Genomic DNA, 14467 nt, shown 5'->3' with positions numbered 1-14467 from the left:
ACTGATGAACTTGTGAAGATCCAGTCTGAAATCAAAGTCCTCAGCGATGATTTCAATGCTTACTATGCTGATTGGAAAGGAGCCAAGGTCAGGTTTGTTAAACTGACTAAGATGTTCACCTCCAATGTTGCAGCCCCATCGCAACAAGAAATTCCTCAGGCTGAAGCATCTGCTCAGCCAACTGAAGAACATGCCAGCACCGCTGATGACAATCAGGCTGCTGAAGAAAATGTGAGTTCCAGGGCTGATGACTGCATTCCAGCCGCTGATGAAATTGCCAGGGCACCCACTAGTGGTGCGCCTGAAGAAAATGAAGAGGTCAGGGCAACTGCATCAGTTGTGCCTGAAGAAAATCAACCACATTCCTCTGCTCCTCCTGCGCCTACTCCAACTCCAATCCTTCCATCTGCATCAGATGTGAAGAAGACCAAGGCTGCAGAGCGTGCAGCAGTGAAGAAAAGGAAAGCATCAGCTCCTTCAGATTCTTCAGCACCGAAGAAGATGAAGAAATTGACAAACTCATTTGCTAATCCAATTGATGTTGTTCCAGTTTCCAACATGCCATCAAAGGAAATCGTCCCTTTTGATGAAGAATATGTGATCCCTAGCGGATCTGATGAAGAAAATCCTTCTGCTGCTTCGTCAGAGCAGATGGATGAAGAAATTGAAGTGGATAAAATCCCTTCAACCCCCACAGTTTCCTCGCCTATGCCTCAGTTTACTGCTGAAGAGGCCGGCATTGAAGAAATGGAAGATGAAGATGTGGACATTGGCTGTACCACACCGGTGATGAATGATGACTTTTGGGAAAGTCAGCACCCCAACTCTCCACTCTTCACACCATTGCAACAAATTCCTCAGTCCCCAGCAACTACAGTTCAAATGGGATCTGATGAAGCTCATGAAGAAATTCCAGCCACTAGAGCTGAAGAAAATGAAAATGAAGAATTGAAGACCCAGGCTGCCACTGAAGAGGAACCAGAAATTCCTCAGCCTGAAGAACCTGAGATTGCGATTCCTGAGGTTGTAATGCAACTGACTGACACTCCTCTGCCCAAGCCAAAGGATCCATTCTCAAGGAAGCAAAAATTCAAGGCTAATGATTTCTTCGGCGAGCACGTATTCTTCACTGATTACAACCCCTATGACTCTGCTCGCATTAGGAAGAGGCGTTTCTGGACTGCCAGCCAGGCAAATTTTTATTCCTCAGTGCTGTTCAACAAAGACAAAGTCTTCGATCATGAGCACATTCCTCACGTGGATATGGAATCTCTGCCGTGCTTCGGGCCAGTCCTCAGTGTTCTTTACGACGCGGGACTGTTAAATTTCTGCACTGATATATGTGATTGGAATGAAGAGCTCATTCTTCAATTTTATGCAACTCTGCACATCACCGGAGACTCTGAAGATGTGAATTCATGGGTGCTGGACTGGATGTCTGAAAATACTCACTACAAGGCACCAGCTACTGAATTGCTTCGTGCTTTGCCTCTCAGTCCTCCCCTTGAAGCTGCTCGTTGCGTCTACAGTGAACCTGAGCTTACAGATCACTATATGCAAGTGCTGATGAAGCCTTTGAAGCCAGGTCAGGCCCCAAGAACAAAATTCCTTGTGAAGGAATTGTTATATGTGCCTCGGACTGTCTATCGCATTCTGACGAAGACATTGAGTCCTATCAAGGGCCACGACTCGGATGAAGAAGAAGTCGTTGGCATCATGAAGAATCTGCTTTTCAATATCATTCATGGCGTTCCCGTCAACTTCCATGATTTCTTCATGAGGACTCTGGCCAATGTCACAATGACACCATTTGAGTTGAAGCCTTATGCTCCTTGGATCATGAGATTCATCAGAACAAGGTCTTCACTCAACTACAAAGCTGACACACGGAACCATTGCAGCTACTTGCCCCCGATTGAAGTCCTCAAACGGACATTTTCCTCAGCTGATGAAAAGGGCAAGGCTACTGCTGTCATTGATGAAGGCATTCGTCCATTGGATGGTCAATTTCGCAAGGCTGCATCCTACTCCACCAATGATGACTCTGCCACCCATGACTCTGCCGCCAACGCAACCAAGCCAAATCCTCAAGGCACAACTCCCAGGGTGATGACTGACCGTGAGCTTCTCCTCAGTCTTCACCAGAAGGTTGATCGCAATCACAAATGGGTCAAGCGTCAGTTTGGTTCAATTCTTCACAACATGACTGCTACCCACAATGCAGTGAAGAAAAACCATTACTACCTTCATGAAACCCTCAACCGCACCTGGGCTGTTCTGTCTCACATTTACGGCGAAGAAGATCTGAAGAAAATGGGTCTCCAGGAGGACTTTGACTGGTCTGCACCTCCACCGAAGAAATACAAGAAGGTCAAGGTTCCGTCCTTGGTGGCCAGCTCCTATTCTTCATCGCGCGACACCGATGAACATGAAGACTTGGACGACACTGCGGCAGGCCCTACTCCACCAAACGACCCCAACAACGCTGGCGCTCCTTCATCAACTTGATATTCTTCAGGGGCGTTAGTCCTCATTTTCGAACCTTTTGGTCATTCGATGACAAAGGGGGAGAAATTTGAGTTAGTCTTCAAGCGGGTCTATCTTATATGGGCGTTTTTTTCTAAGTTACAACTCTCGTTCTTCTGATGACTTTGTTGGATCGAGTTGTAAACTTAAAACTCTATGGTGGCCTGATACTTTTGCTGTTTCTTCTGCATGCTTATTCCTCGTTAATGTTATTGCACGCATGCTGAATTACATCAGTCACCATATTTCATCATGCATTTCAAATTCTTCATATATTATGTCAAATGCGTGTATGAATTACAAGATATAGGGGGAGATCTCCATGATTCAACTCTTCAAGTGTGCATTGCTTCAAAAGCAAATTCCTCACTATGCACATATTCAGGGGGAGTTCTTCTATATCTTGCAATCAAATTCCTCAATATCAGTATTTACACTTCATATGTTTATCCCCGTTGAAAACTTAACCTATATTGTCATCAATCACCAAAAAGGGGGAGATTGTAAGTGCATCTAGTGCCCCTTAGTGATTTTGGTGTATTGAAGACTTATAGGTTAAGGGACTAATGTGTTTATGAGTGTACACAGGTCTATAAGTCTATGAGGAGTTTGATATTTACAGAGAAAGTCGACCCCTAAAAATGAAGTTCTTCGACTGAAGACTTTGGATTTCTGAAGACTTTCTGAAGACTTTGAAAGTGAAGAAATTGGTGTGACCTTGAAGACTTGGTATTCATTTGAGGAACATGAAGCGTGAAGACTTTTGTTTTCGTAGTTTCATTTTCTCTTTCTTGAGTCATAGGAAACACCGTACTGTTAAAGGGGGTCGAGGAAATACTAAGGAAAAATTTCCATGTGATGCTCAACTCAAAATCCTACACCTACCAATCCCTTCGAGTGAAGCCATTGGAAATCTCATACAGTTCAGTCATATTCTTCAGTGACAGAGACGAAGTTCTTCTGGTCTCTGAGGAATTTGTTCTGACTGAGGAGTTAGGAATTCGCCAGTGCGGATTGCCTACACAGTGAGGAACATGATAGCCCTGAGGAATTTGATACTCAAATTTCCGACCGTTGCTGTGCTATGCGCCAGCTGTCCCAAAATATCTACCCACCTAACGGTCATATCATTGAAGGGCATTTATGTCTTATCATGTCGGGCTGCTCCCTAGGCTATAAATAGCCGCCCCCTACAACCACTAGCTGGTTGGCTGCTCCGAGAGAAACTGACACTTGTCATTTGAGAGCATCCCATCCTCCGAGGACTTTGAGCGAAAATCATCAAGTGAGGAAAACCCAAACCCAAACACCCACAAAACCAAAGTGATTGAGCATCACTGAAGAGATTGATCCTGTGTGGATCCGACGCTTGTTACCTTTGAAGACTGTGCTTCTTCCAGACGGTTAGGCGTCATGGTCTAGAGCATCCAAGAGGAAATTGTGGATCGCCGAGTGACCGAGTCTGTGAAGGTTTGGAAGTCACCTGAAGACTTACCACGAGTGATTGGGCGAGGTCTGTGTGATCTTAGCTCAAGGAGAATACGGTGAGGACTGTGTGTCCTTAGGTTTAAATACCCTAGCCGCTCCAACCAGACGTACAACTGAGACAGCAGTTGGAACTGGTCTACCAAATCATTGTCTTCACCAAGCTTACTGGTTCTATTTCCTCAACTCTTTCATTTCCTCATAAATTTGTTGTGCACTTGTTCATATTTGTGTTTGAAGACTCTGAATGAAGACTTTCACAATTTCCTCAGTTCAATTTCTTCAGTCTGTTTGTCTTCATCCTGTGTTATCTTGTGTTTACGCTTTCTGTACTCTGTGCTTGTCTTCATTTCATCATGATGACCATGCTTGTGTTCTTCTATGCATACTTTTGAGTACTTATTCCGCTGCAAGTAGTTCTTCGCTAAGGAATTTCCTCACTGGCAAATTCCTCAGTGAAGAATTCATAAAAATCTCCTATTCACCCCCCTCTAGTCAATATAACGCACTTTCATAGCACAACACTCCGAAGAGGTGCGCTTGCCAGAGTGGGTGCAAGAGGTCTGGCCGGTCTTCTTCTTCCCTCCCGGGGCTTCAGCGGCAGGAGCAAGTGCCTTGGCGCAGCTGCTGCAACTGCTTCCCGGTAGAGTAGGTCGGTGCAGATCAACACGTCCTTCCTGTCGGAGGGGACGGTAATGATGTTCATCGGCCCAGGCATCTTCAGCGTGTTGTAGGCGTAGTGTGACGCTGCCATGAACTTGGCTAGTGCCAGGCGGCCGAGGATCCCATTGTAGGGCAAGGGGATCTCGGCTACATCAAAGACAATCCTCTCCGTCCTGTAGTTCAACTCGCCTCCAAATGTCACAAGCAATGTGACCTTTTCCCTTCGGCTGGCTCCTTCCCGGGTTGACCCCTTGAAACGTGCCCGTTTCCTCGAGGTCTCCAACAGGAATTTGCAGCCTTTTGAACACAACGGGTGAGATCAAGTTCAGACCAGCCCCGCCGTCAACCAGCATCTTGTTCACCTTGAGGTTGCGTATCGTTGGTGAGACCAACAACGGCAAGCACCCGACCGCAGTTGTGCGGTCAGGGTGGTCCTCGGCGTCAAAGATGAGGGGCGTGCTGGACCACTTCAGCGGCTTCTGAGCATCGAACAAGGGCTCTACTGCTGTGATCTCACGCGCCCACTGTTTGAGCTGGCGGTGAGAAGTATGCAGCGAGGCGCCACCATCAACGCACATGGCCTTTGTAGCCTTCTGAAACTCTTGCTCGCCGGACTCGTCGTCCTCGTCATGATCATCGTCTTCTTGCTTCTTGTCGCGGCCCCGAGCGGGCCTCTCTTGTTAGTTGTTCTTGCCGCGGCGGCCGCCTTGGCCGCCACGCTTCTTGCCGGATCCTTCGGCACCATCCTGACCCTTCTCCTTGTCCTGCCTGTCATACTCGGCCTTTTGCTTCTCAGCAAGTAGCTCGACTTGTCGGCAGTTCTAGAGGTCGTGGCCCTTGGTGCGATGGATCTTGCAATACTGCTTGTCGGAGCCCCTTGGCTTGTCGGCAGCCGCCAAGGCCCAGCAAGCGGCGCACCCGGCAATTTCCTTGCTGGGGTCGTCTGCCTTAGCCTTCTTGGCGGCGCCGGTGGTGTCGGATACCTCGACGGCAAGCACGGTCTTGCCCTTACGTTTCCTGTTGCGACGCCGGCCCTTCTTCGTCGGGCAGCGGTGTCCTCATGAGTAGAGTCAGTTTCCGCGCTAGCGTCCTCGCCGGGGTACTTCCTTCCCTCTTCAGCCCGGGCGCACCTATCGTCCAGAACATAAAGTTCGGCCACATCCTTAACCTTGTTCATTGCTAGCTCTTTGCGCATCTTGTGGTTGCGCATGTTCTGATGGAACACGCTAATCACGGCGGCGGGATGAACATCGGGGATGTTGTACTGCACCCGGCTGAACCTCTGGATGTACTTGCGCAGGGTCTCCCCTTCCTTCTAGGGAATGATATGCAAATCAGTGGCCTGGCCATGAGATTGGTGGCCCCCGGTGAAGGCACCAATGAACTCATGGCACAGATCTGACCAAGAAGAAATGGAATCCGCCGGCAAGTGCATCAAACCAAGACATGACGTTGGGCTTCAGTGCCAACGGGAAGTAATTGGCAAGCACCTTATCATCGCGAGCTCCGGAAGCTTGCATCGCCATGGTGTAGATGCTGAGGAACTCTGACGGATGGGTCTTGTCTTTGTACTTCTCGCCGACGTCGGGCTTGAACGTGTGGTGGGACGGCCATTGGAACTGCCGCAGCTCACGGGTAAAGGCTGGGCAACCCACCCCGTAAGGTAGGCCGCCGGAGCCCCCCGGTGCTGGGTGGTCCATAGCGGGTCCCGCCCGCTTATCCGATTGGTGGCGTGTATCGCGCCGGCGCTCGATGGTCGTTCTAGCATCTTCGTGGGCTCGTTCTCGAAGAACTTGGCGCTGGTCGCGGTGGGTCCGTGGGTCGGACGAAGCTATGGAAATGTTATCACAAGTGTCATTGCGACGGACCGAACCCGCGGTGGCTGGTGTGACGCCCCAAGACCGACGCTCCAGATGCCGCCCAATTATTTTGTTATCGCGGTGTGTTTTATTTGTGTGTTGCATTCATCATCGCATCATCTGCGTTGCATCGGCACTTCGTTGCCGTCATTTTTCAAAACTTGCATCCGTTCATAGTTGCAGGTTCTCTCCTTTGTCGTCGTTGACCGGTTCGAGACCAACCACACGTTGGCACATGATCGTCTTGTCTCTCGGCACATCCCACTGATGCCCTTGCGCGCGTCCGAAAGCTGTCCCAAACCTGACCCGAGCAGTTGCGACCAGTGCGTCCGGATCATCTCCAAACATCTATAAAACATCTCCGATTTCTCATTTGGATTCTCTAGCCTATTTATCCGGGACCGTCCGATTAAAATCGGAGGGTCCTATCTAGCACCTAAGCTACCCTTGCTATATAAACAGTCTAAACCCTAGGCTATCTCATCCATTCCTCCCCTATCCAATCGCCGCCGCCACACTCCACCTCCCACCTCGGGATCTCCTCCCGATCCAAATTCTCTCCGACCAAGTCCCTTGTTTTCCGCCGCCACCCAATCCATCCATCCAGCCTGCAGCAGTGCCTCCCCTAGGTGGCTCGATCCCCAGCAAGCCTCAACAGAGCTCTGCAGCCCTCGCCGAGCTCCTTGAGCCCCGCCCGGAGCAGCCAAGCCGCCGGAGCTCCATTCCCTCCGCGTCCACTCCATCCCCTGCCTCGCATGCCTCCTCTCCGCACCCCCCTCGCCGAGCTCTGCCGTCCTTAGCGTGGAGGCCGACGACACTGCAACCACCATGGCGCTCGGCCTTGTGCAGTTTCTCCAGGCCATTTCCCCGTGCCCAGATGCTCCACCGCCGCCTTGCTCCGTACCCGCCACAGATGAGCAGCGCGCATCCCCTTTTCCTTCTTCGGTCGTCCTCGTTCTCTCAACTCCATCTCTTTGCTTTTCTAAAGGAAGGTCGCTCATGCAGCCATGGGCACCACAAGCGGAGGCTTGCCTTGCCACCCTCGTAACCACGGCCTCGCCTTCGTGCCTCTGACGACCGGCCTCGTCGTCGCCGCCAACCCCAGGTCGCCCCGTCGCGCCCTTTCCATCTCAGTGCATCTCTATCTCTCCTTCCTTCCCCTGTTTCCCTCTGAACTCTGTCTTTTCTTCAGTTAACAGCAGCCTCCTTCAAGTTTGCCGCCTCGAGCTCCTGCCTCGACTACTCGTGCGTGGATCCGTTCGCCCTCGCTCCGTTCCCGCGGGATCTGGCGTGATCCAGCCGGAAGGAGCCCCGCCGCGGTGACCCCCTGCTTCCTGCCGCCATGGCGCCGCTGCAGTTCTTCTGCAGTTAGATGCAGCAGCGCTGCATCGAGCGCACGCCTGCGCCGCTGCGTTGACCTCCTCCCCACCTGCCAGATCTGGCCTGCCCGGCCTCCTCCCCATCAGCTGGGCCTTGGCCCAGGGTGAGCAGCACCCGCCCCTCTCGTGTGCACCATTGGGCCAGCCAGATTCGGCCCGTAGTGTTTTTTTCCTGCTGCTGCGATTTTCGCATTTATCCAGAGAACTACAGTTTTATAGATAAACCCTCAAACATCATGCATTTAATAACTCCACAACCGTGCATCGGATTAAAATGGTTTAAGTATGTAAAATGTCTAGAATTTCATCTAGTTTCATAATATGCTGCTCTCATCCATGTTTAAAATGTTTAAACTTGCTGTTTATTTAATTTTGCATAAATAGCATGTTAAAATGAATTATTTCATAACTAGTTAACCGTAGCTCCAAATTAAATGTTCTTTATATGTAAATGGGGGTAGAAAAATGCATAGGTTAACATGGTGCACTTTGTTTTACTGTTTAATAACATTAAAAGATGTTTTAGGGCAGAACAGTAGCTAATTCGAAAAATGGACATGAGGATTTTCTGGAATTGTTGTTTGTTGTTCCGGCCTCATTTAAACTTGCCTAGCTAGGTAGTTTTCATATGCTTCACCCCTTGCCATGTTTAATAACATTTAATATTGTTGGGTACATAAACAAGAGCGAACTAAATAACTTGAATGTGGTGTTTCGTCAATATGCAACTCGTTGCATATTGAGCTCCACTTAATTTGTAGTGTTGTTTGTTGCACTTTGCCATGCCATGCTCATTAAACCGGACATGCATCATACTTGATTGTGCATCATGCCATGTTTATGTGATGGTTGTTTACTATGTTGCTTGCTTCTTTCCGGTTTGCTTGTCTCGTTAGCTTCGGTTTCGTTTCGGAGTGTGAGGATTCGTTCGACTACGTCCGCTTGTCTTCTTCTTGGACTCGTTCTTATTCCTAGCGGGATTTCAGGCAAGATGACCATACCCTCGAAATCACTTTTATCTTTGCTGCTAGTTGTTCGCTCTATTGCTATGCCGCGCTACCTACCACTTGCTATATCATGCCTCCCATATTGCCATGTCAAGCCTCTAACCCACCTTTCCTAGCAAACAGTTGTTTGGCTATGTTACCGCTTTTGCTCAGCCCCTCTTATAGCGTTGCTAGTTGCAGGTGAAGATGAAGTTTGTTCCATGTTGGAACATGTTTATGTTGGGATATCACAATATCTCTTATCTTAATTAATGCATCTATATACTTGGTAAAGGGTGGAAGGCTCGGCCTTATGCCTGGTGTTTTGTTCCACTCTTGCCGCCCTAGTTTCCGTCATACTGGTGTTATGTTCCTTGATTTTGCGTTCCTTACGCGGTTGGGTGATTTATGGGACCCCCTTGACAGTTCGCTTTGAATAAAACTCCTCCAGCAAGGCCCAACCTTGGTTTTAACATTTGCCACCTAAGCCTTTTTCCCTTGGGTTCTGCAGACTCAAGGGTCATCTTATTTTACCCCCCCGGGCCAGTGCTCCTCGGAGTGTTGGTCCAAACTAGAGCCACTTGCAGCGCCACCTCAGGGAAACTTGAGGGCTGGTTTTAGTTGTACGTAGTGTTCATCCGGTGTGTCCTGAGAACGAGGTACGTGCGACTCCTATCGGGATTGTCGACACATCGGGCGGCTTTGCTGGTCTTGTTTTACCATTGTCGAAATGTCTTGTAAACCGGGATTCCGAGACTGATCGGTTCTTCCCAGGAGAAGGAATATCCTTCGTTGACCGTGAGAGCTTATACTGGGCTAAGTTGGGACACCCCTGCAGGGTATAAACTTTTGAGAGCCGTGCCCGCGGTTATGTGGCAGATGGGAATTTGTTAATGTCCGGTTGTAGAGAACTTGACACTTGACTCAATTAAAATACATCAACCGCGTGTGTAGCCGTGATGGTCTCTTCTCGGCGGAGTCCGGGAAGTGAACACGGTTCTAGTGTTATGGTTGTGCGTAAGTAGTTTCAGGATCACTTCTTGATCACTTCTAGCTTCACGACCGTTGCGTTGCTTCTCTTCTCGCTCTTATTTGCGTATGTTAGCCACCATACATGCTAGTGCTTGCTGCAGCTCCACCTCACTACCCTTTCCTACCCATAAGCTTAAATAGTCTTGATCTCGCGGGTGTGAGATTGTTGAGTCCTCGTGACTCACAGATACTTCCAAAACAGTTGCAGGTGTCGACGATACCAGTGCAGGTGATGCTACCGAACTCAAGTGGGAGTTCGACGAGGACCTTGGTCGTTACTATGTTTCGTTTCCTGATGATCAGTAGTGGAGCCCAGTTGGGACGATCGGGGATCTAGCATTTGGGGTTATCTTCTTTTCATTTGGATTTGACCGTAGTCGGTCTATGTGTGTACTCTGATTGATGTATGATTTATTTATGTATTGTGTGAAGTGGCGATTGTAAGCCAACTCTTTATCCCATTCTTCTTCAATACATGGGATTGTGTGAAGATGACCCTTCTTGCGAAAAAACCACAATGCGGTTATGCCTCTAAGTCGTGCCTCGACACGTGGGAGATATAGCCGCATCGTGGGCGTTACAGCTGGCGTGGAGGAGGAGAGTGCACCGTGGCCGCAGCACCCCCAGCCCCTCCACCGCTGGCATGCGGTGGTTCGACGGAGCGCCGGCCTGAGGGCCCCGCCGGTCGCGGATCATCTTTATTGGCGGCGGCGACGAGGCTCCTGATGGTGGCTCTCCACTCGTCGAGCTTCTCCGCAGCAGGAGGGAAGTCGAGGAGCAGCTGTGCGCGCGCCAAAGCTTCTGCTGGCGTGGGTGGTGCCGACAGCTGCGTGGACCGTGGCGCGCTTCGACTTCTAACCACGTTAGAAGGAGCTCTATCACGGCCCAGCGGCTGCGTGCCATTTTCGCCAGCACTTCGGCGGGCATGCTGGACTCCTTCGTCCCGCAGATGATGCACAGGACTCTTCCCACGGTGGCGTCCGGGGTCTCCAGCGTGGTGGCACTGCTCGTCGCGCGCACCGGTAGAAAAGCACCGGTAGAGAGCAAGAGCGCGTTGTGGGCGCCGGCGTAGGCGTCTTGGAGGTTGCTGCGCTGCCCGTGGATGGCACAGCAACACTCCTGGAGGGCCCCCTGCCGCTTGCGGGGGGCCCAGCCCCGTCTTTGGATTTGGCGATGCGCGGCCCGTCGTCTGGCGCACGAACGACGCCGCTCGCCATGCTCTGACTGCGAGAGCTATGCTGGTGCTCGCGGGCCACGGCTCGGGTTCTGTCCGCGACCGGCCCGCTGCTCGTCCACACTGGCACGGGTCGTTCGGCTCCCGACGAGCCGATCACCGTGATCGTCTTCTTCTTGGGAGCCATGGCGATGAAGAACCGCTGGGCTAACTGCTAGATCGGATTCTCACAACTGCGCCCCCTACCTGGCGCGCCAAAGATGTCGGGGAAACGACACCTATGGGATCATAAGAATCCCTATTACGGTTGATGGGGCGCGGGGTCGTGAGAAGAGCAGGTCTAACAAGAAGCACACGGATCGTTTACCCAGGTTTGGGCCGCGAGGATGCGTAATACCCTAGTCCTGCTTTGGTGGATGTATTGAGTGTTCTTGTGTTCTTGAGCTAGCTACGGGGTGTAACTTGCCAAAAAGAGCCGAATCCCTCTCCAGTATGCCATGGGCCTCCTTTTATAGTCGAAAGGGGCTGCCACAGTGGCACACAGGAGGTGGAAAGGTCTACAGTGCTGCGAGCTTATCGCCCGTATTACAGGACAAGACACATTTAATGCATTGCTTAGGTGTCCCTTAGCTTTATCAGGGACGGGCACGAGGCCCGTCCCATCCGTCGGCGCCTCGCCTTGCTTCGACACGCGCCCGGGCCAGCGATGCATGTGGCGCCATGTAGGCAGGCAGGCAGCTGAGGTGGCGCGGTGGTAGGGTCTTCACGAAGATCCGCATGCCACCGCGCAGGTGCTTGCTGAATTGGCTTGGAAGCCGCATGTTGCCACGCAGGTGCCTGCCCAGCTGGTCGGGCTGGCAGCTGCATGCGAACGATGGCGGAGTCTTGGTCGACGCGGGCCTGGCTGTGGCCCCGCTGATGTCCTCGGCAAGGGCCTTGCCGGGGGCCCGGCAAGGGTCTTGCCGTGGCGTTGCAGTCGTCCCTGGCAAGGCGCTTGCCGCGGGTCTTGTGGATTCCCTCGGCTGGGATCTCGCCGAGGGTCACCGTCTTCTGGTCCTTATCTGATCTCACATGTTTATGATCTTGACGAAGATCTGCATGCCACCACGGAGGTGCCTTCCGAGCCCTGGTTCCAACGTAGTTGGTTGGGTCGGAACCCGTGGGCTCAAGGGTGGCTCGCTCTGTTGGTGTTGGGCAAGTTGCCCCGGCAAGGCTCTTGCCGGGGCCTCGGAGGCCGCCTCGGCAAGGGCCTTGCCGGGGGCGTCCACCTCACCCTCTTGCTCTTTGGTGTTTTTGGTCTTGGCGTTGCCTTGTTTGTCTTGGGCTTTGGTTTCTCTCCGGCTTCCCTCCCTTGCCCTGCTGGGTGTGGCCGTGGTGCGTGGCTCTGACTGCCCGTGCACAAGTAAAGGGGTCAAAGGAGAGCCCCTACTTTTGTACACCAACAGGTAGGTTTGTAACATCCCAATTTTCCTAAATTAGGATGTTAATAGATCATTCATATGCATATCCTATTTTTATTGCATTATTTGCTCTTCTGCAATATTCTTTTCATTATGCAACAAAGGCAATTTATTGGAGTGGAGATAACATGACTTCTCCCCTGTTTTAAAAATGTTCATAATGTGCAGAATATTATTTCCAGTTCGTTTGATATGTTCTGGTAATTTTTGCAATCTCCAAAATATTTTAATTGTGTGTTATTTTACTGTTTGTGTGGCCTTTTGCATCAAAATGAATTTCCAAAATTGCATTAGTATTGGAACTAGTGTTCCTGTAGTTTATAGCTATAGGGCTATTTTTACTGTGTGTCTAGGTATTTTTATTTAGATTTTATATTGTGTATGCTATTTTATTTATTTTGTTTTCTGCTGTTGTGTTTAAAAAAAAAGCAGCGCTGCGCTGCAGCCAGCCGGCCCAGGAGCGCCAGCGCCGCCGCAACCCACCTAGCTGATGCCGAAGCGGTACACGCCGCCCCAACTGCATCGCTCGCCCGTACCCGATCCGCTAGTCGCCTCAAGCCATTGACTAGCGGGCCCCGCGCCTATTCGTCCTCTTCCCCGAGCCGGGCACTGCACCGCACGCACGCTAAAGCCGAGCCCAGATCGCTCTCGTGCCCTGGTTGATTCCGTGTGCTCCAGGGACACCGTACGCGAGACGAACCCCCAGGGAAACCCTACTAAGGTCGCTTCCCCGTTTTCCCTCGTCCATACACAGCTGCCGGGCACAACGGATCTCGCCGGAGGAGCTCGGAGTCTGCCGCCATCGCTGGTCGTTTGCGTAAGAATCTCTCTAGCAGCAGCGCTTACCCCCTTCGACTCCCCTCTCTGTCGCACATCCGTATGACACGGTTTCGTGGGCAGGAAGACACCGGAGCGAGCCGCTGGAGCACACCCGACGCCGCCGGAGTTAGCGTCGTTGCCACCGCCCGCAGCGGAGGTCCCCGCTGCCGTTGAACACCACCACCACCTCCCCCGCTCGACACCGCACCCTCCCGTCACCTCGTCTTCGCCGGAGACCCGCCGGAGAGCCACCACTGCCGACGCCCAACCGTCGTCGCCGTTTTCCTCTGTAAACGGTGAGCACACACGGACAGGAGGTTTTTCGGCCAACCGCCCGCTGCCACGTGTCAGTGCTACAGTGCACGCGCAGGAGTTGCTATAGTTCAGGAGTTTTCTGCTGCCTTTTGTTTCTTTTCCAGATTTTCATCCAAATTTCAATTTGCTATAACTCTTAGTATGTTTGTCAAATTTAGGTAATTCTTTTTCCTATGATCTCACAAAAATCAGCCCTTCATGACAGTACCAAAATTTCTCATGTTTGCACTGTTTAAATTTGAATTCGTTCAAATTCAAATTAAACCTTCCGGAGGCCCTAACTTTCAAACCGTTTATCGGATTCGAGTGATTCTTTTTGTGTTGTGACTGTAGTGCAATTTAGGTGCTGTAAGCTGCTGTTGTTGGGTTTTTGTAATGGTTTTCTTGCTGTTGGTTTTGTTTTTGTTCTATTTGTGTTCTGATGATTGATTTGTTGAATTGTGTGAAACGTGTAGATTGTCCGGAGTGCGACGTGGGCTATTGTCAGGAGTGTGACTTTCTGAACCAGAACCAAGGCAAGTTACATGTTGATCATCCTTTACCTATCGTGTCGGTGGGAACGGCACCTATGGGGTCACTGTGATCCCTTCTATGGTAGGCGGGCACGGGGTTGTGAGAAGAGCAGGTTTAGGAGCTAGCACAAAGATCGTTTACCCAGGTTCGAGCCGCGTGGATGCGTAATGCCCTAGTCCTGCTTTGTTGTGTATTTCAGAGTGTTCTTGAGCTCTCGAACTAGCTACGGTGGCTGCGTAGTTCCAAAGAGCCGAAT

General features: G+C 51.0%; 1 long non-coding RNA gene across 1 annotated transcript; it reads left to right on the top strand.

The window, feature by feature from the left end:
- The first annotated feature begins 7036 nt into the window (after positions 1–7036).
- On the top strand, positions 7037–8901 carry LOC123049451 (uncharacterized). The gene is made up of 3 exons (XR_006423590.1): positions 7037–7638; positions 7726–8016; positions 8809–8901. It is a non-coding gene; the product is annotated as an uncharacterized lncRNA (long non-coding RNA).
- Positions 8902–14467: the final 5566 nt, after the last annotated feature.

Source organism: Triticum aestivum, chromosome 2D (assembly GCF_018294505.1).
Source record: "Triticum aestivum cultivar Chinese Spring chromosome 2D, IWGSC CS RefSeq v2.1, whole genome shotgun sequence".
NCBI classification, from domain to species: Eukaryota; Viridiplantae; Streptophyta; class Magnoliopsida; order Poales; family Poaceae; genus Triticum; species Triticum aestivum.
The sequence above is the reverse complement of the archived record's forward strand: the minus strand, read 5'-3'. Positions and strand labels throughout refer to the sequence as shown.